This window comes from Arachis ipaensis, chromosome B10 (genome assembly GCF_000816755.2).
Source record: "Arachis ipaensis cultivar K30076 chromosome B10, Araip1.1, whole genome shotgun sequence".
Lineage (NCBI taxonomy): Eukaryota > Viridiplantae > Streptophyta > Magnoliopsida > Fabales > Fabaceae > Arachis > Arachis ipaensis.
This window is the reverse complement of record NC_029794.2, coordinates 122,727,905-122,751,712: the sequence shown is the minus strand read 5'-3', so window position 1 is coordinate 122,751,712 and position 23,808 is coordinate 122,727,905. Positions and strand designations below refer to the sequence as shown.

The 23,808-nt window shown below is 36.9% G+C and overlaps 1 long non-coding RNA gene across 1 annotated transcript; it reads left to right on the top strand.

Annotated features, from left to right (window-relative positions):
- LOC110268129 lies at positions 343 to 20,307 on the top strand. The gene is made up of 3 exons (XR_002356201.1): positions 343 to 541; positions 7,510 to 7,511; positions 20,295 to 20,307. It is a non-coding gene; the product is annotated as an uncharacterized LOC110268129 (long non-coding RNA).

Sequence of the window (23,808 nt, the reverse complement as noted above, 5' to 3'; positions counted from 1 at the left end):
GTTTTTGTGGCAATTAAATATTTACCACTAATACTATAAATTATAGTGGCAATTATTATTATTGCCACTAAAAAATACATAAAAAATATTTTTTGTTAAAGATTTTAGTGGCTATAATGTTATGGCTACTAGTATTTTTACTAAAATATATTTTTCATAACAATTGTCCAATTAACAAATAGAAGGAGAGATTGGGTGAAACAAAGAGAAGAGAGAGCTCGCTGCCGCAACTCTAAACTCGTCGCCGTCGGCATCGCCGCTGCAGTTCCAGAGGCTTCTGGAATCAAGCAAAGGCTCCTCTTCCGCCTTTGAGATCGAGAGAAAGCGCTTTTTTTGTCAACACATCTCCTCCACGAACGACTCCTTGGACTTCATTTCGATCGGATCCGCCTCAGATTCGCATCGCTGTCATCGTTTGTTTGTCTCAGATCTACGTCGCCAAGGTCTTCCAGCCACTGTTGTTGCTCTTGTCGCAACACCACACCTCCGCCGCTTGCACCGCCTCCGTTCTTGTGTGTAGACGCACAAGATCGTCGCCGCGGTAGGTCTCTGTTTATTTTTTCAATTTTGGTTTGAATATTCAGAAGCATGTGATTCTCTCTCTATTATTACTTTTGCTCTGTTTGCTTGCGTGATCCTAATCAATCTGGCACATCATTAAATTGCTAAAATAGAGTTATTTCATTAAAGAGTGTGTGATATGGTTGTGGTAAGAATGAAGAGAAGAAAAATCATAGCAAGCATGGGTTTTCGAATGTTAATGGGCGTTGCTGTCTATTTCAGGATTCGGGCCATTCACTACAGCATCTCCTCTGATGGCTCTGACCTCCTAAGGTTACCTTTCAACCCCTTTCTCATAATTTAAGATTCCTGGCACTTTGATTGTAATTTGTGGTTCTAGTTTGACAGAGCAGATTTGTGATCATAATATCCCCTTGTTTTGTTTGCCAATTCATGATGTTTGCAGGCGACAGTTTGACATTGCTAACAGCGAAGCAATGGACAAATCTGCCGAGTGGAGGACAAGTGTTTGCAGGAGCTTCAAGGGGTATGCTATCTTCCTCTTCACTTCATTCGACATTAACATTTTCAACCATGTATGCATCTCTATGCAGTAGCTTAAACTTTTGTATCAAAATTTGAATTGTTTTCTCGTCTTTCCTATAATGATTCTATACTTGTGTATGTGGCAGATTAAGGGTACTAATAATAAATTCAAAATCCTACAAAAGGTATGCCTTTAGAAATTATGAATCAAGTTTCATTATGGTGATTTTTTATATATATAAATCTTCACTGTTTGTTGAAATTCTCTGCTCTTCTAGTTCATGTTTCTGTGAATGTAATGTGCTTATATCAGAAAGGAAAGTGTTTATCTGAGATATCAAATCTGCTAAATCAATTTGCTTTCTACTTCTAGCATTAACCCTTAGACTTTCTACTTGATTGATAGTTCAAAGATGTAGTGTGAAGGGATTGTGAGGAAGGAATGTTTTTGTGTAATGAAGGTGTTTGATGAAATGCCTCCAAGGAATATGAGTTATTTGAATTTTATAGTTTTATCCTTGTTTATGTTTACTAGATTTAATTTTTAGGAAATGGAACTTTGTAAATGAAGCAAGTTCAATTGATGAATTAAATTTAATAGAATTTAAAATTCTCTCAAATTTTAAAATTCTTTATTTATCCAAAAATATTTATAATGATCAGTACATCAAGGAACCATTGCTACACTTGAACCCAGATGCCATTATTAGGGAAAATCATGGCTACTGTTTCTTTCATTGATGTTTTTTGTCCATCACTAACATAATTTATGGTTTTTTCCCTTTATAAATGTGCTTACTAATATCATAAATGTGCATACTAAAGCATTTGGCCAATAGTTTTCTAATTGGACATGGCGGATTTTCTGACCTCTACCCACCGTGCTAAGTGGATCTTCACTCCTCAACAGTTGGTACTTGTTTCTTTCTATCATTTCTATTCATCTATGTTTCTTTTCTGACTGTAAGGACTTCTTTGAAAAAGCAACCATAAATCATGACTCATGAGGCATATTATTGTAATATGTACCTCTAGTTTTCTATGTGTTAGTCTCAATGCAACAGTCAGCACTAGTATCGATTTTTTGTTTTCTTTATTCTCCAAAATGCTTTATCTCAAATCTAAGTAATGTAATCAGTATACAAATCTAACTGATACTTTGTTTTTTTTTGCAAATTTCATTCATCAGGTGGCCTCAATCTACAGTTTCAACTTTCAAAATCCTAGCATGCGAATGTTTGCACAAGGTCCGGATTGGGGAACAAATATCATTAGTGAGGTTTGTCATGATTAGCCATTTTAATTTCCCTTTACTGTGACGAAAAGCTTCACTTTCGAATGCTAATTTTATTCTGAATTTTTGGAAGAAAGGATGAAGGTTTCTTGGCCACTGTCTATAAGGGAGGCTATAGTGTACTACTATCTGTGTGAGTACTTTCAAGATGACTTAATAGTCGTTCTTACAAATTCAGTAGGCAACTAACTCTTCTTCTTTTTCACTTCTTTTGGAAAATGTTAATTCTAAACTAGTTCTAAGCTTTAAGGAATTTGTACTTAATTTGGTTTCAGGTTCCTGAGTCAAATGGTGCCAATTCGATCATCAACGGTTTAAATGAGGTAATTCCTGAAGCAAAAGAGGATTTGCATTGCAGAAGGTGACATCAGAAAGAAGTTACTTTCGGTGAGTTTTAAATCTGCTCAAACATAAGAAATTACTTAATTTAAGTGATGCCATCGGTTCCTGTTCATAGCTTGCTTTTGTTTCCAACTTTAGTAGTTTATAGTAGAAATTTGAATGTTAAACTTGCCTTGTTATCTAATTGGTTTAAGGAAGCTACCGAAATGAAAATGTATTTTTAATTATGGAAACCTGATTGAAAGACTTCAAATTTTGCAGGACAATAGCAAATATGGACATAAAGCTAGATTTTGTGCCTCCATCTCTCATAAACTTCATTTCGAGGCAGTTGATTGGCAATGGTTTCAGGCTTTACAAGAAGGTCGTAGAGTTTCTCCAGATATCAATTTCTTTTATTTTGGATTGGACTGATATTTACTTTGTTACTACTTTATGTTATCCATAGTAGTTCATTCTATAACAAAGAAGCATAAGTTAATAAAATGTGTATCATCTAATATATTCTATGACAAAATCATCTACCCTGTGGATTCTTTAATTATCATCATCATTACCCTCATTTTGATGCAGACTGTGGCTTCTATGATGAGCCATGGTGATAAACTGATATCTAAAAATAAAGATATCTTGGATTGAGCAGGGAAAATTTAAGGTCCTAATTATCTCATAAATTGAGCAGAGGGAATTTAAGGTCCTAATTATTGTTGCTGGAAATGATGAAATTTTCCCCAGAGGAAGGAGCACGTTGGTGAATGTTAATGATGTGATTATTGAAGCAAGTCTTGGCAGATCCATTTAGACTATGATGACAGAGGAAAGAGAGAAAAGAGGGATTGGTTTATAGCCTAGCTTGATGTACATAGTTATAGGCTTGTAGTATTTTTGTTGTTTAGATTTGTAACATGATTTATTACTTTTCAAGAGAAATTTGTATATCAATATTTTGAGTTTAATGAAATATCTCATTTTGTAGTAATTAATTTTTACATTTATATTATGCATAATGATAATAATTGTTAGCACAAATAATTGAGATTCTAGAAAAAAAAGGGTAGTTCGTTGCTTCTAAAAAAATGAGTATAATATAACAAAAAAGTCTTAAAATTTTAGCGGCAATAGTAATGGCAATTAAAAGTAAATAATATTATAATTTTAGAATTATTTTTAGTGGCCATATAAATTGCCGGTAAAATGGATTTTGGCGGCAATAGTAATGGCCGCTAAAAGTGAATAACATTGTAATTTTAGAATTATTTTTAGTGGCCATATAAATTGCCAAGAAAATAGCCACTAAAAGTTATATACTTTTTGCGGCCATTAAAAAGGTCTTTATCGGCAAATGTTATAATTGCCGCTAAAACCTTTTAGCGGCAAAGCATAAGACGGCTAATGTCTAATTGCCGGTAAATGTATTAACGGCTATTTTTATTGCCGCTAAAAGTAAAATAAATGGCCGCTAAAAGTGATTTTTCTTGTAGTGTAAATAAACCTCCTCCTACTAAAATGACGTTGTCAATAAATCTTAATTGCAACTGCATAAATTAATCACAATTAATTACCAACAAAATTTAGATCGTGCATTATATTAAGTTTAGCTAATCATTATATTATTTTACAATGGGTAGCATTCTAACATTAAAAATGCTGACGTAGCATTTTGATGCAAGTATGTATATCTCTCTTTTCTCAACTTATTTTTAATAAAACATAATTAGCCATAAGTGTGATATTAACATTAATATCTTTGTTAATATATATTCTCTATTATGCATGTATGTATCCTATTATTATCAAATTGATATTGATATCTATCAATAATTAATTTCATGCTACTAAAATGTATATATAGTGTGTTTTTTTTGTGGTTCATGAGTCTAGATTTAAGAATTAAAGCATTTTGTTTTATTTTTTAATTTATTATTCATTTTTTTTCAAAGATAAATGTTATTTTATTAATATAAAATAAAAGTGTTTCCATAAGGAAGTACAAAAGAATTGGATATTCCCATTTATCACCAACTGTGACTGAAAGACTAAGAAGTTAAAGAAGAGTAAAGTAAAAGTAAAAAAAATTAGCAGCATCTATCAGGTATGGCTCACGAGTTCACGCACTAAATTGCTGGCTTCTTTCACTAACTAGTTTATAGAATAAAAATGCATTTTTCGTTTTTTATCAAAATTTATCCTTTTAAGGTACTAACTAGTTATAATTTTTTATGATATTTTTTATGTTGTCATTCTATTATTCTTTTGATAACTTAATGGTTGTTCTTACTCAAACTTATTCTTTTCATTTAATGTTACAACCCGATTGTGCTTTACCGCAATCGTTTACAATGCACCACATCTATCAAATACCCCTCGAATGTATTCATTGATTCGGATTCTAATTACATGGTTGTAAGAGTTTAACGAATGGACATTGAACTCAATTTTACTGAAGGATGGTTGGATCTACATATATATTATGAAAAACCTAATAAAAATGGGTAAAGTTAGTTTTCTTAGGAGGAGCTCGATTTTTTATTTAGCAATGGCTTCCAATCATTCCCTCCATACTTTCTACGTCTACCAGAAAATCTTTAAAATGTAGCATATAATGAGATTGAGTTTTCTCAATTTAGGTTCAATTTTTAAATAATTGTGTTAGACTTGGAGATTCAATTTCAAAGATTGGTACTACATTTGATTTTCTTCTTTTAAACTTTTTGTAATAAAAAATATTTTTATAACATATTGTGGGTTTTTTTTTTTTGAAACTACCAGCCTTCTGGTGCATCAATGCAATGCTATTGATAGGAACAAAGGTCAATTTTATTTCTCGTTGTGGCTATTCTATACCTTGCCATGGTACATAGAAAGCAGATGATGAAGCATATTTAACAAGAGGATGGTTTGAATTTGTACAGATTCTAAATATTCAATTTAATGACATTATTTCAGTTGGTTGTTGTTACGAGAACAACTCTAATCTATATGTGTCTAATGTTTAGAATAGCTTAAATATTATTTAAATAGTTTAGTTCTAATACACTACAAGAAAATCGCCAGATACTGTTAGATTTACCAAAAAAATTCGCCGGTAATCTGTTTACCGTCAGATTTATTATCAGAATAAATATGATAGTATAAACCTCGCTGGTAATTGTTTACCGACAGATTTTCTTATTCGTCGCTAATTACTGTCAGGAATTTTTTTTCGATAACTTTTACCGTCAGATTTATCTCCCGGTAAATGTGATGGCAATATATTATTTACTAATAACTATATTAATAATTACCGATGGTAAATCCGCCGGTAAACTTAAATTTTAATTTTTTTTATAAATTCACTCATCATCATCCTCCTCCTACATCAAAAGAGAACGAAATCATACATAACTAATGTAACACACTAATATTCAAATCCTTATGCTCGAGTCATAAGTCAATGATAATAAGGTGGTACGACTCTCAAGGTGGATTTTTATTACATAAATATAAGTAAAATTGAAAAGAGTATTAATCGAGAAGCCTGAAAAGAGTAAAAATAAAATCGCAAAGACGTATCACTCACGCATCGGCAACTAAAAGATAAAGCGTGAAGCCGAAAGCGATATAAGGATAAAGGTATGAAGGAGAGAAAGAGAAAGACAGTATATAGATATAACATAAGTAAAAAGCCACTAGTCACGACCCGCGAAGTTTAGGCCGGCTAGGGTACAGTATAACAATAGTTGACAACAGAAACTCCTAATCTCTCCCAAAAGAAACATAAGAGCCTCTATAGGCAAGTTCAAAAGAGTTCAATACATAATATAAGCCTTTCAAAGTAAAGGTGGAGAGATTCTAAGCAAAATATAAAGTAGGGAATATAAAGATCTTCACCATCTCTCAGATGAACCACAGCTCACTTCTGAGCACTTGGACCTGCATCTGAAAAACAAGAGATATATACGGAATGAGAACCCCTGACCCATGGGTTCCCATTACGGTAAAAGTGTCAAATAAATACAATGCATTGTAATAAAAACTCACTAAGCATCCTAAACTTCCATTCACCAAACATTCACCCTATGTTCTCGCTAATCCATAAATAGGCAACTGTCATAAGGGAATGCTAAATCTAATTCATCTTCCTCATGCTTCCCAACTTTCTAACTCTCCAACAAATCAGAATCAGAATCATAAGCCAAACCATCACCAGTTATTTTGTCTCAGTAATTCTATAGCGTTACCTCATATCCTCACCTGGAGCAAGTGAAATTACATCACTGCGTCTACCTAGGGAGCTCAAATTATCTCATTATCAACCTGGAGCAAGTGAAATCACTTCATTGCATCAACCCAGGGAACTCAAATTATCTCATTCATCAATAATCATCATTTTAAGTTAATCATATCATTATTCCATCTCAACAAGAACAGCCCTCAGCGTCAACCAAAATCATCAATATTGGTGGAATGATGTACCTAACGAAAGTGTGAACAACTGGGATAAGGTTGTTAACAAATTTCTGAACAGGTTCTCTCCTTCGCAGAGATTGGCTAAGTTAGCAACAGATGTTCAGACTCTAGTCAGGATAGAAGTTCTAGTCAGGGAGACTTTAGCCGCACTCTCTGTTGAGAGTTGTAGTGCTCTTAGTGTTATGAGTGGTGACCACCCTCAAGGAGACACTCACACCTACAACCAGTGGACACCTGAGCTGGTTAATACTTACCCCTTTGAGTTATTTGAGGCGGTGCATCCCTGTAGGGCCTTCACGAAAAGCCTGATACTTTCTAGGAAGGAGACCTTAAAAGAAGGTGAGACAGTAGTCTTTACTAAAGAGGCCAAACCTCAGGAGTTTGCTACTGAGGGACTTAAGGACCAGAAGGATCCTGAGAATGCCATTGAGCACGCCCCTATAGAAGAGAAGGAACCTCAAGTTTATTCTTCTCTGGGTGTGCAAGAGGAACCTGTGGTTACCGCAGAGCTCGCCCTTGCAGAGGTGAAAGAGTCTCAAGAGCCACTTTTCATTGGCATGCAGAGAGATCTTGAAGATGAGCAACTGACTCAGCTCTTAGTAGCCCCCAAGAAGCTGCCACTCAATATCTCTTTTGTAGAGGTATTAGAGAAGAAAAACCCTTGATTGAAATCAACTCAATCCCTCCTAAGACCAAACGTAAGTTTGGTGTTGGATTTACACCATCCACCAAGGAGGAAGGCCCCAAAAGGAAGATGCCTAGGGGTTGGCAAAACAACAATATCCATCAGAATAAGATCTTGACCCAGCAGGTCAACATGATCTCCCAGCATCTGACTGGAATGCAAACTGCAGCTGGCAGTGCTCAGGAAGCTTCTTCTGACAAAGAAGCTTATGATCCTGAACAACCTACCATGGAGAAGGTTAATTACATGGGAGAACCCTATGGAAACACCTACAATCTTTCATGGAGGAACCATCCTAATCTTTCATAAAAAGATCAACAGAAACCTCAGCAAGGTTTCAACAACAGTCAAGGTGGAAGGAACCAAAATAGGTTCAATAACAGACCATCATTCCCATCTTCTCAAGGGAATATGAAAACCTCTAAGCAAGGTCCTCCATTAGAAACTTGGAGGTGCAAGCTGGTCAACTGAACAAGAAGATCCCTGAGATTCCTTCTAAAACTCTTCCCAATAATACCGAGGGAAATTCTAGAGAAGAGTGCAAGACCATAACCATGGAGGAAGAGGCTGAATATGGAGAGGATGGGGTGGCGTTGAACGCCAGTGAAGGACATATCACTGGGCGTTCAACGCCCAATCTGGCAGCAAGCGTAGCGCTGAACACCATTGAAAAACCCCTCACTGGGAGTTCAACGCCCATCCTGGCAGCAGAGCTGGCATTGAACGCCAGCCAGGGAGCACTGGCTGGGCGTTCAATGCCCAAACACACAGGCTTTCTAGCGTTGAACACCAGTGAGGAACCCCTCACTGGGCATTCAACGCCCAACCAGGCAGGCTTTCTGGCGTTGAACGCCAGTGAGGAACCCCTCACTGGGCATTCAACGCCTAACCATGCAGCCATTTTGGCGTTGAACACCAGTGAGGAGCCCCTCACTGGGCGTTCAACGCCCACACACTTAGGGAAGCTGGCATTGAACGCCAGCAAGGACATCCCTATTGGGCGTTCAACACTCAAAATGCTAGAGGGACTGGCGTTTAACGCCAGTCATGGTGGATAGCATGGGCGTTCAACGCGCAAAGAGCTCACAGAGCTGGCGTTAAACGCCAGTAAAAGCACATCCTTTGAGTGCTTAATTTCCACTCAAGAACCCTTTATCTCAGAACCAAAGGAAACTATAAAGACCATTGAGGTTCTTTTGCACGCACTTCTGTAGTGTATGAGTTTTGATGACTACTCATCCTCGGATAAGGATGAAGAGACTAGGAAAGAGTAAGTAGCTCAGTACCTAGGAGCTCTTATGAAGCTGAATGCCAAGTTATTTGGTACAAGGCCATGGGAGGAAGAACCTCCACTACTTACCAAAGAACTCTATGCTTTGGTTCAGCAAAGGCTACCTTTGAAGCTTCCAGATCCTGGATGCTTTTTTATTCTTTGCACCATAGGCACCATGACCTTTGAAAAGGCTCTGTATGACCTAGGGTCAAGTATAAACCTCATGCCACTCTCTATAATGGAGAAGCTGGGAATCCTTGAGGTACAAGCTGCAAACATCTCATTAGAGATAGCAAACAAGACAATGAAGAAGCCATATGGCTTAGTAGAAGATGTCTTGGTGAAAGTTGAAAACCACTACATCTCTGCAAACTTCATAGTCTTAGACATAGGAGAGGATGAGCAATTAGGGGAGGATCACATCTTATTCAAGATGCCTCATCCAAATTCTCCCTCTAAAAGAGAGATAACTGTGCAACATCTAGTGTTCCAAACCTCTCTTTCTATGTAGAGCTTTACTGAGCCCCCAAACATCAATTCTATTTTTGGCATTAGGCAGCCATTAACAAGCTCTAAGCAAAAAGGTACTAAAAAGAAAGTACCTAAGGCTGGAGGGACAAGAAAGTCCCAACTGAAGGCCTCTCACCTGGCATGAGAGTTGTCTTTACTAAGAAACCAGTCTTACCACATACAGTGAGTCGTATCCTGTCATTAGAGCATGTGGAGCTCATTCATGAGAGGACAGGAAGAAAGTTCACTGTAAGGGGCAAAAATCTGAGCCCATACTCACCTCCGTAAGGAGCTAACCGTCAAGTTAATGACATTAAAGAAGCGCTTGTTAGGAGGCAACCCAACCTTAATTAATTATTTATTTCCTTTTATTTTGTTTTGTTTATCTTTTAGAGTCATGATCATATGCAGCATTCAGAACAGAGACAGAATTTCACAGCAGTGAAAATAGAACACTCAGGATGGAGTGTTAAAGTTGAACGCCAGCCAGGGAGCAGCCCCTGGGTGTTCAAACACCAGTGCAGAGAAGTAGGGAATCTGGATTCCCTAGCCTCTCAGGACCTGTGGGTCCCATAGCATCTTTCACCTACCCCCACTTACTTTCACACTTCTTCATACACACTTTCCTATAAACTCTATCCCAATCACATCCATACCACTTCCCCAAAACTATCATAACTCCCACCAACCCCCACCCACTTTAAAATCAAATTTCCCACCCAAACCCATCCTATGGACGAACCATACCACTCCCCTTCCCTATAAATACCCCTCTTCATAACCCTTCATACACACACCTCTCATACACTCATAAACCCCACAAGGCCGAGCCCTCTCTCTCCCTCTTTCTTCCTCTATTTTCTTCTTCTTCTACTCTATTCTTTTCTTTTCTTTTTGCTCGAGGACGAGCAAAGTTTTAAGTTTGGTGTTGAAAAAGCATAGCTTTTTTCTTTTCATTACCATTCATGGCACCCAAGGTTGGAGACTCCTCGAGAAAGAGGAAAGGAAAGGCAATAGCCACTGTAAACCCTGTTAAATTAGTAAGTAATTAGCCAATAAATTAATTTTTAATAAAGAAGATTAGAAATGCGAATATATTAAATTAGGAGAGCTCATCGAAACGAGAATTTTGACACTAATTTCGAAGAAATCGATCCAAGATTGGACCGAACGGGCCGAACCGGTTGAATCGGGCCCAAACTAGACCCGTGGGCACAACCGTTTCAGCATTTAAATGAGCCTAAAGCTCATTTCCTTCAAATAAACACAACAAAAGCAGCAACGCAGCAGGGGAGAAGAAAAAGAAAAATTCTCCAAAACCCTTACGGTAATTCAAAACGCCGTAACTCCTCCGTCCGAGCTCTGATCGCTGCACTGTTTGTAGCCACGTGACCACCGCGTCGAGCTCTACATTTCTACTAGAACAATTTTATAGGTAAATCATTTTTCTGTTCTCAGCCACTTCTTCCCCCAATTTTTGAAAACTGAGTGAAGGTATTGAATTTCTTTGTTCTTTGATGTTTTAGGACCCAATTAGCTTGAGAAAAACGTTCACTCTTGCTTATGTAAATTTTGGGTAAGGTGAGGAAACCATAATTCTATTTTAATTTCACTGAATTTGAGCTTTGAGTATTAAATTGGATATATATGTGTTATGAATGTGTATTTGGTTGTGAATAAATAATTGGAGCTTGAAATTGTGGATGTTAGAATTTTGGTGAAGTCGGGGCATTAGTATTTTGGTCAAGCTTTGAGGCTATGTTTGTGTTGAGTGAATTGCTTTGGTCGCTACGAGGGAATCGGCCAAGGTATGGTTTAGGTTTCTTGCATTTAATATATAATGTTCTGTGAAAACTTAGGCTAGATGACCATAGGATATGTTGGAATGTATGTGTGTGTTGTTGTTTAGCATCTTGTTATAAATGGATTGGTATGGAGCTGTGGATTAGTTGACGGTTTGACAAATTGTAATTGTTGAATTGAGAATATCATTATGTATCTTGTGACCTATGGTTTTAGTTGCAGGATTGGGTATATGTGTATGTAACTATTGTTGGGTTAAAGTATGACCTTTATGCTGTTATAGCATTGAGAATGGAGGACACTTTGTGTAATAAGTGTAGGTTGTTGTGTTGATTTCATGGGTTTTGGTTGAATGAAGAGGAGGTTTTGAAAGTTGATAAAATCTTGGTTTTGGGCCAAACTTCGGAGAAGTATAACTTGGCTTCCAGACCCTCAATTTGCTTCCAACTTGTTTTAAAATAAAAATTGAGTTTATAAAGTTTATGCCGTTTGAAGAACGGGTGAAAAATATTTTAAATCGAAGAAGTTATGGGTGTTGGAAGATTGGAACTCAAAACTGGTTTTTGTTAAAAATCTATAGCTTTGCTACTGAATCTGTTTGTTTTAAAGAACGTACGCCCACGCGTACACGTGACCCACGCGTACGCATGGCATGGAATATTGACGATGCGTACACGACTGGTCCCATGCGCACGCGTGACATGAAGTTTCCACCCACGCGTACGCATGACAAAGGGACGCGTGCGCGAGCTGCAGTTTCACACTCCCACGCGCACGCGTGAGCTACGCGTATGCGTGGCCCCTGTTCCAGCAAACATGATTTTTGAAGTTTTAAAACTTATTTCAAACTTCTAAACCTCTATTTTCATCCCTTTAGTCATAAATAGTAGTATTAAACCTGATAATCATATGAAGTTAAGAGATGGGGATAACTTGAAGGTGAAGTAAAGCTGAAAAGTGATGAATTGATTATGAAATGTTATGGATGATCGTATATGATAATTGGCTGGATATTCAAATGAATGATTATGTATGATACTTGGCTTGAATGATTAAATGATCTGAGATACGAGATTCCCTGGATAAAATACCGTGGCTTGCCACCACGTGTACCAGGTTGAAAACTCGATACTTTGTTGACCCTATGACATAAGGGTGACCGGGCACTTATAAATTCCCGGAAATGTTAATCTCCATTGAGTAATATTGATTATTTGAGAAAAAGCTATGCATAGACTCTTGGGGATGCACGTCGAGGGACAGTCTAAGGTTTTCGGACTTGTCGGGTTGGCTGGATAATCGACAGATGAGCCTCATCAGTCATAAGACAGGCATGCATCATATGCATACTACTTGAATTACTTGTTTGTGCATTAACTGGGTGTACCTAAGTGTACTTGCCATGTTAAATGTATATTTGTTACCTGCAGTATTTGTAACCTTCGTGTGCTTGCTTTTATCTGTTTATTTGTCTGTGAAATGCTAACGGAGATGGAGGTATGGAGGAATGGCAGTATGGGCTTAGATTTTAAGGTTAAGTTAAGTTAGGCTTAGATACTCTTAGAAAACCACCTTTTATGGCTTCTGTTTAATACTTTAAGCTCTATAATCTGAGTGTCGATGTTCTAGGATTGCCTCTGGCATTCCCAAGACGTTATATCTTATGTGCGTGACACATTTACCATACTGAGAACCTCTGGTTCTCACCCCATACTATGTTGTTATTTTTCAGATGTAGGTCGAGAGGCATCTTGTTAGGCGTCTGAACTCCTGAAGCTTAGTGGTTACTGGGTTATTTTGTTGTACAATGATGTATATATATGTACTTAGCTTTCACTCCGCGTAACTTGTTCTTTTTGATCCTCTTAGAGGTTTATGGAGAGACATGCTTTTGTTTTGAATATTCTCCGGCCAGCCTTGACTTCGCGGGCTGAGTTAGGAGCTTGTTATTTTGTATCTTTGGCTCTCTATTTCTACTTTTATTATCTTATGTTTGATAGTTATAGTTTTCTTCACAAGCAAGTTATACCGTTTCCGGAGCGTTGAGCTTTTTGTTTCGCGATTTTGTTTTGCCCATTTTTTTCAAGGCTCCTAGTTTATTATATTCTTTCTGCTATTATATATATGTATTTTAATTTTAGATGTCGTAGAACCTCACCACCTCTGTTTTACATCCTAGGTGTAAAGCTCTGTGTGGTAGGATGTTATATTATGGTATCAGAGCAGTTCATTCCTATAAAGCCTGAGAGACGGACTGACTATGCTTCTATGCATACTCTGTGTGTGACTATGTGCTACCTAGGATATCCGGCTAGTACGTGTAGCATACATGTTCATGAGCATGCATTTGGGACTTTAATGCATTAAACTTGAGATATTGAAACTGATCACCTTAATATCAATTGTTTGGTGTGAATAGGGACCAAATGTCATCTTGCGGATCCGAGCGAGGTGCCCAGAGGGAAAATCTTAGGACCAAACTGATGCAAGGACATCGAGATAGAAGCTCGGGTGCTGGTACAAGCAATGTAGGTCAATACTACAAGTCTATGACCCTTACTGATTTCCTCAACAGTGGTCCACCTTAGTTTAATGGAAATGCCCATGCGTTAGAGGCTGATCGGTGGTTTCAAGACATGGAGAGGTTTTTGTACACTCAGCACGTTCCTAAAATACAGTTAGTGAAAATAGTGACCTACATGTTAGAGGGAGATGCTCAAAAATGGTGGCAGGAGTTATGTCGTACCTTGCAGATAAAGTTAACAGATATCCCTTGGAAAAGATTCAAGATGGAATTTTACGGAAAATATTTCTTGCATGCACTTCGCACTGCAAAGGAGTTGGAGTTAATGCAGCTGAAGCAAAAGAATATGTTTGTTGTTGATTATACCCGTGAATTCGACAACTTATGCCGTCTCTCAAAAGTTTGTCAGGGAAATCCAGCTGACTATAAGGAGTGGAAGTGTGCTCAGTATGAGAAAGGACTTAGGAGAGACATCTTTAACTACGTGTATCCGCAAAGGTTAATGAATTTTACTGAATTGGTTAAGAAGAGTCAATTCACAGAAAATTACTCCATGAAGTGGGTGATGCTACAAGAAGGCTATGGAAAGACTGCTCCAGACGAGCCGCATAGGGCCGGGCTAAGTGAATGCTACAAGTGTAGGAAGGCGGGGCATATGGCTTGAGACTGTCTACACAGGAAACGCCGGGATGCAGCCGAATCCGATTCTCAGACCCGAGGTAACCATAAATTAGCAGTTAAATTTCGAACTTCCTTGCATATCATTAATATGTGATATTCATTTGTAATATATAACGTGCGTTGATGATTATAAAGCCCAAGTCGATGACTGGTCGAAGGCTATTAATTGTTAAGACGGAGTAATGTTTAGTTAACTTAGAAGGGTGGATCGGTTTGGAGTGATGTTAGGTTTAAAATAGATAAGGATTAAAGATGAAGATATTCCAAAAACTGCTTTCAGGACACGTTATGGTCATTATGAGTATACGGTGATGTCTTTTGGGTTAACCAATGCTCTGGCAGTATTCATGAATTATATGGACAAGATTTTCCGGCCGTACTTGGACAAATTTGTTATTGTGTTCATTGATGATATTCTTGTTTACTCTAAGATTGAGGAGGAGCATGCTAATCACTTGCGAACAGTGCTGCAAATTCTGAGAAATAGGATGTTATATGCTAAGTTGTCTAAATGCGAGTTTTGGAAGAGTGAGGTGAAGTTTCTCGGCCACATAGTGAGCAAGCAGGGAATAGCCATGGATCCTGCTAAGGTACAAGCAGTGATGAAATGGGAGCGACCAACTTCAGTGACAGAGATCGGGAGTTTCCTAGGTTTGGCGGGGATATTATCGAAGATTCATTTAAGGGATTTTCACAGCTCGCCTTTCCTTTGACTAAGCCGACTAGGAAGGATACGCCTTTTGTCTAGACTCCGGAGTGCGAAGAGATTTTTCAAGTATTGAAGCAAAACTTGACTACTACACCCGTGTTGGTATTGCCTGAGCCAAGTAAACCGTTTGAAGTATATTGTGATGCATCATTAAAGGGTTTGGGGTGCGTTCTGATGTAGCACCGGAATGTTGTAGCATACGCCTCACAGAAATTAAGGCCACATGAGATGAACTATCCAACTCACAATTTAGAATTTGCTGCTGTTATGTTTGCTCTGAAAATCTGGAGGCATTATCTCTAAGGTGACAAGTTTCACATTTTCTCAGACCATAAGAGTTTAAAGTATCTTTTTGAGCAGAAAGAGTTAAATATGTATCAGAGGTGGATGGAGCTTCTAAAGGACTATAATTTTGAATTGAATTACCATTCTGGAAAAGTGAATGTTGTGGCAGATGCCTTAAGTTGGAAGTCTTTATATGCAGCTTGGATGATGTTGCGGGAAAAAGAGTTACTAAAGGCATTTCAAGGTTTGAACCTGGGAGTTAGGGAAGAATCTGGAATTCTATGTTTGAGTCAGTTACAAATTTCAAGTGATTTTAAATCAGAACTTCTAAAGGCTCATCAAGATGGTGAAGCATTATGTAAGGTATTGCCAGCAATTGAACAGGGAAGACAGTGGAGAGTGTCAGAAGGTCAGGATGGTTTGTGGAGGTTCAAGAACCGGATTATTGTGCCAGATGTCAGAGACCTGCGACAGAGTATCTTAAAGAAAGCTCATAAGAGCGGGTTTTCCATTCACCCAGGAAGCACCAAAATGTACCAAGATCTAAAAGCGATGTTCTAGTGGCCAAGAATGAAGAATGATGTGGCATTGCATGTATCTAAATATTTAACGTGTCAGAAGATTAAGATTGAGCATCAGAAACCATCAGGAACCCTTCATCCTTTAGAGATTCCACAATGGAAATTGGAGAGTATCGCAATGGATTTTATGATAGGTTTGCCTAGAACCCGGTCTGGTTGTGATGCTATTTGGGTAGTTGTGGATCGACTGACAAAATCAGCTCACTTTCTCCTAATTCGAATAAGTTGCACAATAGAATAATTGGCTCGGATGTACATCGAAGAGATTGTCAGATTGTACGGCGTGCCTTCTACCATTATATTTGATAAAGACCCTCGTTTCACATCAAGATTCTAGGGAGTCTTTTAGCGTGCATATGAGACTCAGTTAAGTTTAAATATTGCATATCACCCTCAGACAGATGGTCAATCAAAGAGAACTATCCAGACCTTGGAGGATATGCTAAGGGCCTGTATCTTAGACCAGCCGGTGATCTGGGATCGGTATATGCCACTAGTGGAGTTTGCTTATAATAATAGCTACCATGTGAGAATTGGAATAGCTCTGTATGAAGCTCTGTATGGAAAAAAATGTTAATCCCCGCTATGTTGATATGAAACTGGAGAAAGAAGCTTATTAGGACTTGCGATGATAGCTGAAACTACTGAGCAGATAAAGAAGATTCGTAGCCGAATGCTTATAGCCCAAAGACGTCAGAAGAACTATGCTTATCAAAGGCAAAAGCCTTTGGAATTTGAAGAAGGAGAGCATGTCTTTCTGAAAGTTACACCAACTACTGGAGTGAGAAGAGCCATTAAGACTAAGAAACTGAATCTCCGTTATATTGGACCGTTTGAGATCCTGAAAAGAATTGGACCGGTGGCTTATAGGATTGCTTTACCGCCATATTTTTCGAACTTGCATGACGTATTTCATGTATCACAGCATCGAAGATATACTCCTGACGCAAGTCATGTTCTGGAACCGGAACCGATTCAAGTGAGAGAAGATCTAACACTTCCAGTAATTTCGGTGAGAATTGATGACACTAGCAATAAACGATTACGGAAAAGAAATATCATTGGTAAAAGTAGCTTGGAGTTGAGGTGGTATTGATGAACATACTTGGGAACTCGAATCGGATATGTGGAAGGACTACCCACATCTCTTTTCAGGCAACTACATTTGAATTTTGAGGGCAAAATTCTTTGTTAGGTGGGTAGGATGTAAACCCCGTTAAATTAGTAAGTAATTAGCCAATAAATTAATTTTTAATAAAGAAGATTATAAATGCGAATATTATATTAAATTAGGATAGAGCTCATCGAAACAAGAATTTTGACACTAATTTCGAAGAAATCGGTCCAAGATTGGACTGAACGGGCCGAACCGATTGAACTGAGCCCAAATCGGGCCGTGGGCCCAACCGGTTCAGCATTTAAATGAGCCTAAAGCTCATTTCCTTCAAATAAACACAACAGAAGCAGCAACGCAGCAGGGGAGAAGAGAAAGAAAAATTCTCCGAAACCTTTATGGTAATTCAAAACGCCGTAACTCCTCCGTCCGAGCTCCGATCGCTGCACCGTTTGTGGCCACGCGACCACCATGTTGAGCTCTATGTTTCTGTCGGAACTATTTCATAGGTAACTTGTTTTTCTGTTCTCAGCCACTTCTTCCCCAAATTTTTGAAAACTGAGTGGAGGTATTGAATTTCTTTGTTCTTTGATGTTTTAGGACCGAATTAGCTTGAGAAAAATATTCACTCTTGCTTATGTGAAGCTTGAGTAAGGTGAGAAAACCATAATTCTATTTTAATTTCACTGAGTTTAAGCTTTGAGTATTAAATTGGATATATATGTGTTATGAATGTGTATTAGGTTATGAATAAATAATTGGAGCTTGAAATTGTGGACGTTGGAATCTTGGTGGAGTCAGGGCATTAGTATTTTGGTCGAGATTTGAGGCTGTGTTTGTGTTGAGTGAATTGCTTTGGTCGCTACAAGGGAATCGGCCAAGGTATGGTTTAGGTTTCTTGCATTTAATATATAATGTTCTGTGAAAACTTAGGATAGATTGGAATGTATGTGTGTGTTGTTGTTTAGCATCTTGTTGTTATAAATGGATTGCAACAACCTCAGCATGAGATCCCTGAGATGCCTCAAAGGATGTATTTTCCTTCCCAAAGCTATTGGGATCAATGGCAGACTTTTCTTGGAGAACTGAGCACTAACATGGAGCAATTGAGGGTGGATCATCAAGAGCACTCCATCACCCTTAATGGAATAAGAGAATATCAAAGAGCTATAAGGGAAGACCAAAGGGATATGAGGGAAGAGCAACAAAGGAAAAGGAGTGAAATTGAAGAGATCAAGCATCACATTGGATCCTCAAGGAGGAGCACTAGCCGCCACCATTAAAGGTGGACTTGTTCTCTTTTACTTCCTTTCCTTTTCTGTTTTCTGTTATGTTTTGTTTGTTTTCCTGTTCTAGTTGCATCATCATTTGCATTGACGTCTTAAAGTTATAAAATGTTCCATACATCTCTCACCTTGTTTAAAAAAAAATTTTTTAATTGAAAAGAATTGAGAGATGCATGAATTTCAAGTTTAAAATAAGAATAGTTTAATTATGTTGATGTGGTGGCATTGCTTTTATTTTCTGAATGTATGATTAAACAGTGTATATTTGAAGTTAAAATTTTAGAACGTTGTCTCTTAAAAGAATAAGGAAAAAAGAAAAGTATTATTGGTGATCTGAAAAATCAATTAAAATGATTCTTGAAGCAAGAAAAAGCAGCAAAAGAAAAAGAAAAAGCATGTTGCACAAGAAAAAAAATTATATGCATGTGAAAAAAATGGCGAAAAGAAAAAAATATAAAAAGTAGAAAAATCCATTACTGCCCAAAAATGCAGGAAAAGGAGTGCATATTGAAAAGGCTAATAATCCTTTAAACCAAAATGCAAGGGTAAAAGGATACAAGACTTTGAGCATCAGTGGATAGGAGGGTCCAAAGGAATAAAATCCTGGCCTAAGCGGCTAAACCAAGCTATCCCTAACCATGTGCTTGTGGCGTGAAGGTGTCAACTGAAAAGCTTGAGACTAAGCGGTTAAAGTCGAGGTCCAAAGCAAAAAGAGTGTGCTTAAGAACTCTGGACACCTCTATCTGGGAACTCTAGCAAAGCTGAGTCACAATCTGAAAAGGTTCACCCAGTTAAAGTGTCTGTGGCATTATTGTATTCGGTGGTAATACTGGAAAACAAGGTGCTTAGGATCACGGCCAAGACTCTGAAAGCTGTGTTCAAGAATAAAAAAGAACTGAACTAGGAGAATCAATAATATCATCTGGATTCTGAGTTCCTAAAGATGCCAACCATTCTGAGTTTCAATGGACAGTGAGATGCCAAGACTATTCAGAAGAAAAAAGCTACTAAATCCCGCTCATCTAATTGTAACTGAGCTTCATTGGAAACTTAGAAATTTATTGTATCTTAATTTTATTTTTTATCCTACTCAAGGTTGTCAAACTCGCGAGTCTAAGTAAACTCGTGGAGCTAACCTAGACTCGATTCGTGAGTTAATTCGTAAACTTGTACGAGTTTACCTATTACAAAATTTTTTCAAAAAATATATACATATCATACATTATATATATATATTTGCTTAAATCTTGCCATTTAAAATTAACAATATCAAATTTAAAGCACATAATAAACTAAAGTAGTAGCATACATTATAACAATATTTGAGAATACAAGTTCAAATCCCTTATAATTATATTTATGCAATTAGTACAACATACAACGCACACAACTAAAAGTTCTAAACTTCTAATAAAATTAAATTGAAATCCTCCAATATCTTTATCTTCCATGACATCAATAACATCTTCATCGTCTTCATCAAAATATTCATTTATCATTTTCTTTAAGCAACATTCTCAAATATTCTCTTAAAGTATATAATAAATTAAAATACTAGCACACGTTATAACAAATACTTTAAAATACACATTCAAATCCTCTACAATTATTCTTATACAAATACAACACAGAACAGACAAAATTAAAAATTATAAATCTGTAATACTAAATCTTTAATTGAACATTGAACAATATCAGATAATCAAATTAGAAACCCAAAAATTAATCAAATTATAAATTATACCAACGCTGTAATTTACCAAAGCTACAATACTGAAAGTAAAAAAAAAATTATAAATCTTTAAGTATACATAACTAAAATAATAAACATTTGACAATTCAACCTTCAATATAACTTCAACAATCTGTTTACGACATATAATTAACTCTAACAAAAATAATTAATTACTAACAGCCATGAATGGATGAACCATCTGGCCATCTAACATAAACAATTAGCAATAGGCTAAAATTAGAAGCAATAAAATTTAAAAAGAAAAAAAAAACCTAAATCAAGAAGCAAAGGCTCAAAGAAGGGGTAAAGGCATACAAAAAATAGAGGATGCAGAAGCAAAGAAGGGGCAAAGTCCCAGCAACAGCGGATTGATGACAAGGGTGCAGCAGGTAGTGGTTGTGAAGGTGCAGCAGCAACACGAAACAACGGCGACAAAGAGTCAAGGACTTCACAACGGCGGGAACCAGAGCAGAGATAGGACTGTAGGAGAAGTAGTCGAACTCGTGAACGGTGATAGTATGATGGAGTTGCAAAAAGTGGAGATGTGAAGAAATACAGAGTAGAGTGCAACAGAGGTAAAACTCACAAAGACAATGGCACAAATCCGAGCAGAGGTAGCAGACACAGGCGAACAGCGGCAGCTCGATAGGGAACGGCGATTGCGGCAGAACATGGACAAAGTGAGACTTGAGAGAAACGACGCAGATGAATGAGTTGTGAGTGAGTTTTCTTTCATTCTTTGGGAGTGTTATCATAACCCTAATAGAAAATGTGTTTTTTTTGGTTTCAAAATGACGCTTTCTTTGAAAAAAAAATGAAGAAAAATACAAACTCGCTAACTCGGTCCTAGACTCACGAGTTTGACTAAGTTTGACCGAGTCTAGCCGAGTCTAGCCAATTTTACTCAGGATCGAGTCTATGCCCGAGTTAACTCGATTCCATATCTAAACTCGTAAACTTGTACGAGTTTACGAGTTAACTCACAAGTTTGACAACAATGATCCTACTGTGTTTTTAGTTGCCAAGCAACAGTTTAAGTTTGGTGTTGTGATGAGCGGATATTTTATACGCTTTTTGGCATCATTTTCATATAGTTTTTAGTATATTTTATTTAGTTTTTATTAAGTTTTTATAGGTTTTAGTGTTAAATTCACTTTTTTAGATTCTACTATGAGTTTTTGTATTTTTGTACAATGTTAGGTATTTTCTGGCTGAAATTGAGGAGCTGGAGCAGAAGTTTGATTCAGAGATAGAGAAAGCACTGCAGATGCTATCCGGATCTGACCTTCTTGCATTCAGAAGAGCTTTTATGTAGTTATAGAAGTTTAAATGGAGCATTCTCAATGGCTATGGAAAGCTGACTTCCAGAGCTTTCCAGCAATATATAATAGTCTATACTTTGCTTCGGATTAGAAGGCCCAAAACTGGCGTCTAACACCAGCTACCTGGCCCCTTCCAAGCGTCCAGCGCCCAAAGAGCAGAGACCAGTGTCCAAACGCTCAAAGAGGACCCCCTAGCTGGCATTCCATGCCTCAGAGACCTCAAAGCACGTGGATCTCATCAAAACTCAGCCCAAACACTCACCAAGTGGGCCCCAGAAGTGAATTTTAGCACTAAAAATACTATTTTTCCCTTACTAGTCATTTGTTTAGTATTTAAGGGATTTTATTTATGTTATTGAGAGATCTTCGACACCTTTTACCAACATACACATTTCACTTTGTGTTTTACATCAGCATGAGTTTCTAAACCTCCTAGGTTGAGGGGAGGAGCCCTACTGAGTCCTATGAATTAATAAAAGTATTACTATTTCTTCTTCGATCCGTGTATGATTTATTTCTAAGATGTATATTCGATTTTCATCGTGGTGAATAGGATGAGCAGACATTCAGCTCTGTTCATCACATTAGGACGAATGTGCCTGACAAAAACCCACATCTACTTGGGTTCGTGTGAATACGTGACTGGAAAATACGAGCCAACAGCTATGTTTATACATCTCTCATACGACTAATCCACGACTTCGTTGGGGACTTCTCGAAACACCAGTTCAGCCGATTTCTGGAGAGATTAGGGTCTCCGTGGTATAGGCTAGAATCCTAAGAAGCAGCATCCTCTGATCCAGAAGATTCGACCTTGCTGTGACATTTTGAGTAGGATCGTCAAGAGAATAAACTGCTAGTGCCACCCTTCGTCAGATTGAATGACCACGGCCCATGGCGTTGATCACATACAGCCTGCCATAGAAGAGATCACTCACAAGCAAAGAAGACAGTAATGCCAGAGTTAATTCAGAAAGGCAAAGCAACTCCAATCCTCAACTACACTCCTATTATTGATTGCCCTTATACATACATTACTCTTACAACTCCATATATGACATAAAATCAATAACCTTATGATCTGACTGACTAAGACCTGTAAGATAACCATAGCTTGCTTCAAGTCAACAATTTTCGTGGGATTGACCTTGACTCGCTCAGGTATTACATACTTGGACTACACAGTACACTTGCTGGTACAATAGTACGAAAGTGTGGAGATTCGTGCTATCAGTATAGTGATTAGATTATTATGTCCTTTTAAATAAATGTATTTGTCTTTCTAAAAATATAAAAAATAAATTCATACATAATATTATTTTGCTTTCTGTTTTATCCCTCGTTACAAATATATACAAATTACTCAAAAAATAAAATAAGTAGTTAATGTTGGGAAAATACTACTTTCATTCCAGAAGCATAAAGAAACGTATCTCATATTTTTTATATTCGGTAAAATTTATTAGTCAATGATCAATTATATCCTTAGGATAATTAATTATCATACTAGCAGAAATTAAAAGTGCCATTGTATTTTTCATATAACATTTTGAGTTATTGACCCTAAATAAGTTTATCTTAATAGATTTAAGGAAAATAATCTTAAATAATTTTTGTCAATTATTTTAAAAGATAACGAGATCTTTAATAAAAAAATATTTTTTAGGTCTTTAATCTTAATTTTATTAGAATTTTTTATTTATTTATTATATGAAAAATATATTTTTTTAAAAGAAAAAGATCTTTTAAAAAAAATGTAAATTGTAGTTTCTAAAAAAATATTTTTTTATTTTTAAGTAGAGTATCGGTTTTGTCTCCAACGTTTAGGGTAAGTTCTAAAATTGTCCCTAACGTTTCAATCGTCCTATTTAAGTCCCTAACGTTTCAAAACCGACTCAATATTCTCCTACCGTTAGGGATCCGTTAACAGAATTGATGGCGGGACAAAATTGAGACGATTTTGAAACGTTATGGACTTAAATAGAACGAAAATGTTGGGGACAAAAATGATATATAGAAATAAATTTTAATTTTATCCTTCAACAATATCAATTTTTTACTATATATAGTATTCAATTATTTTTTAATCACTTCTAAGTAAATTACACATAATCATATTACTTTTATTTTAAATAAATTAATTTTTTTTATAATTTTACTCTTAAAGA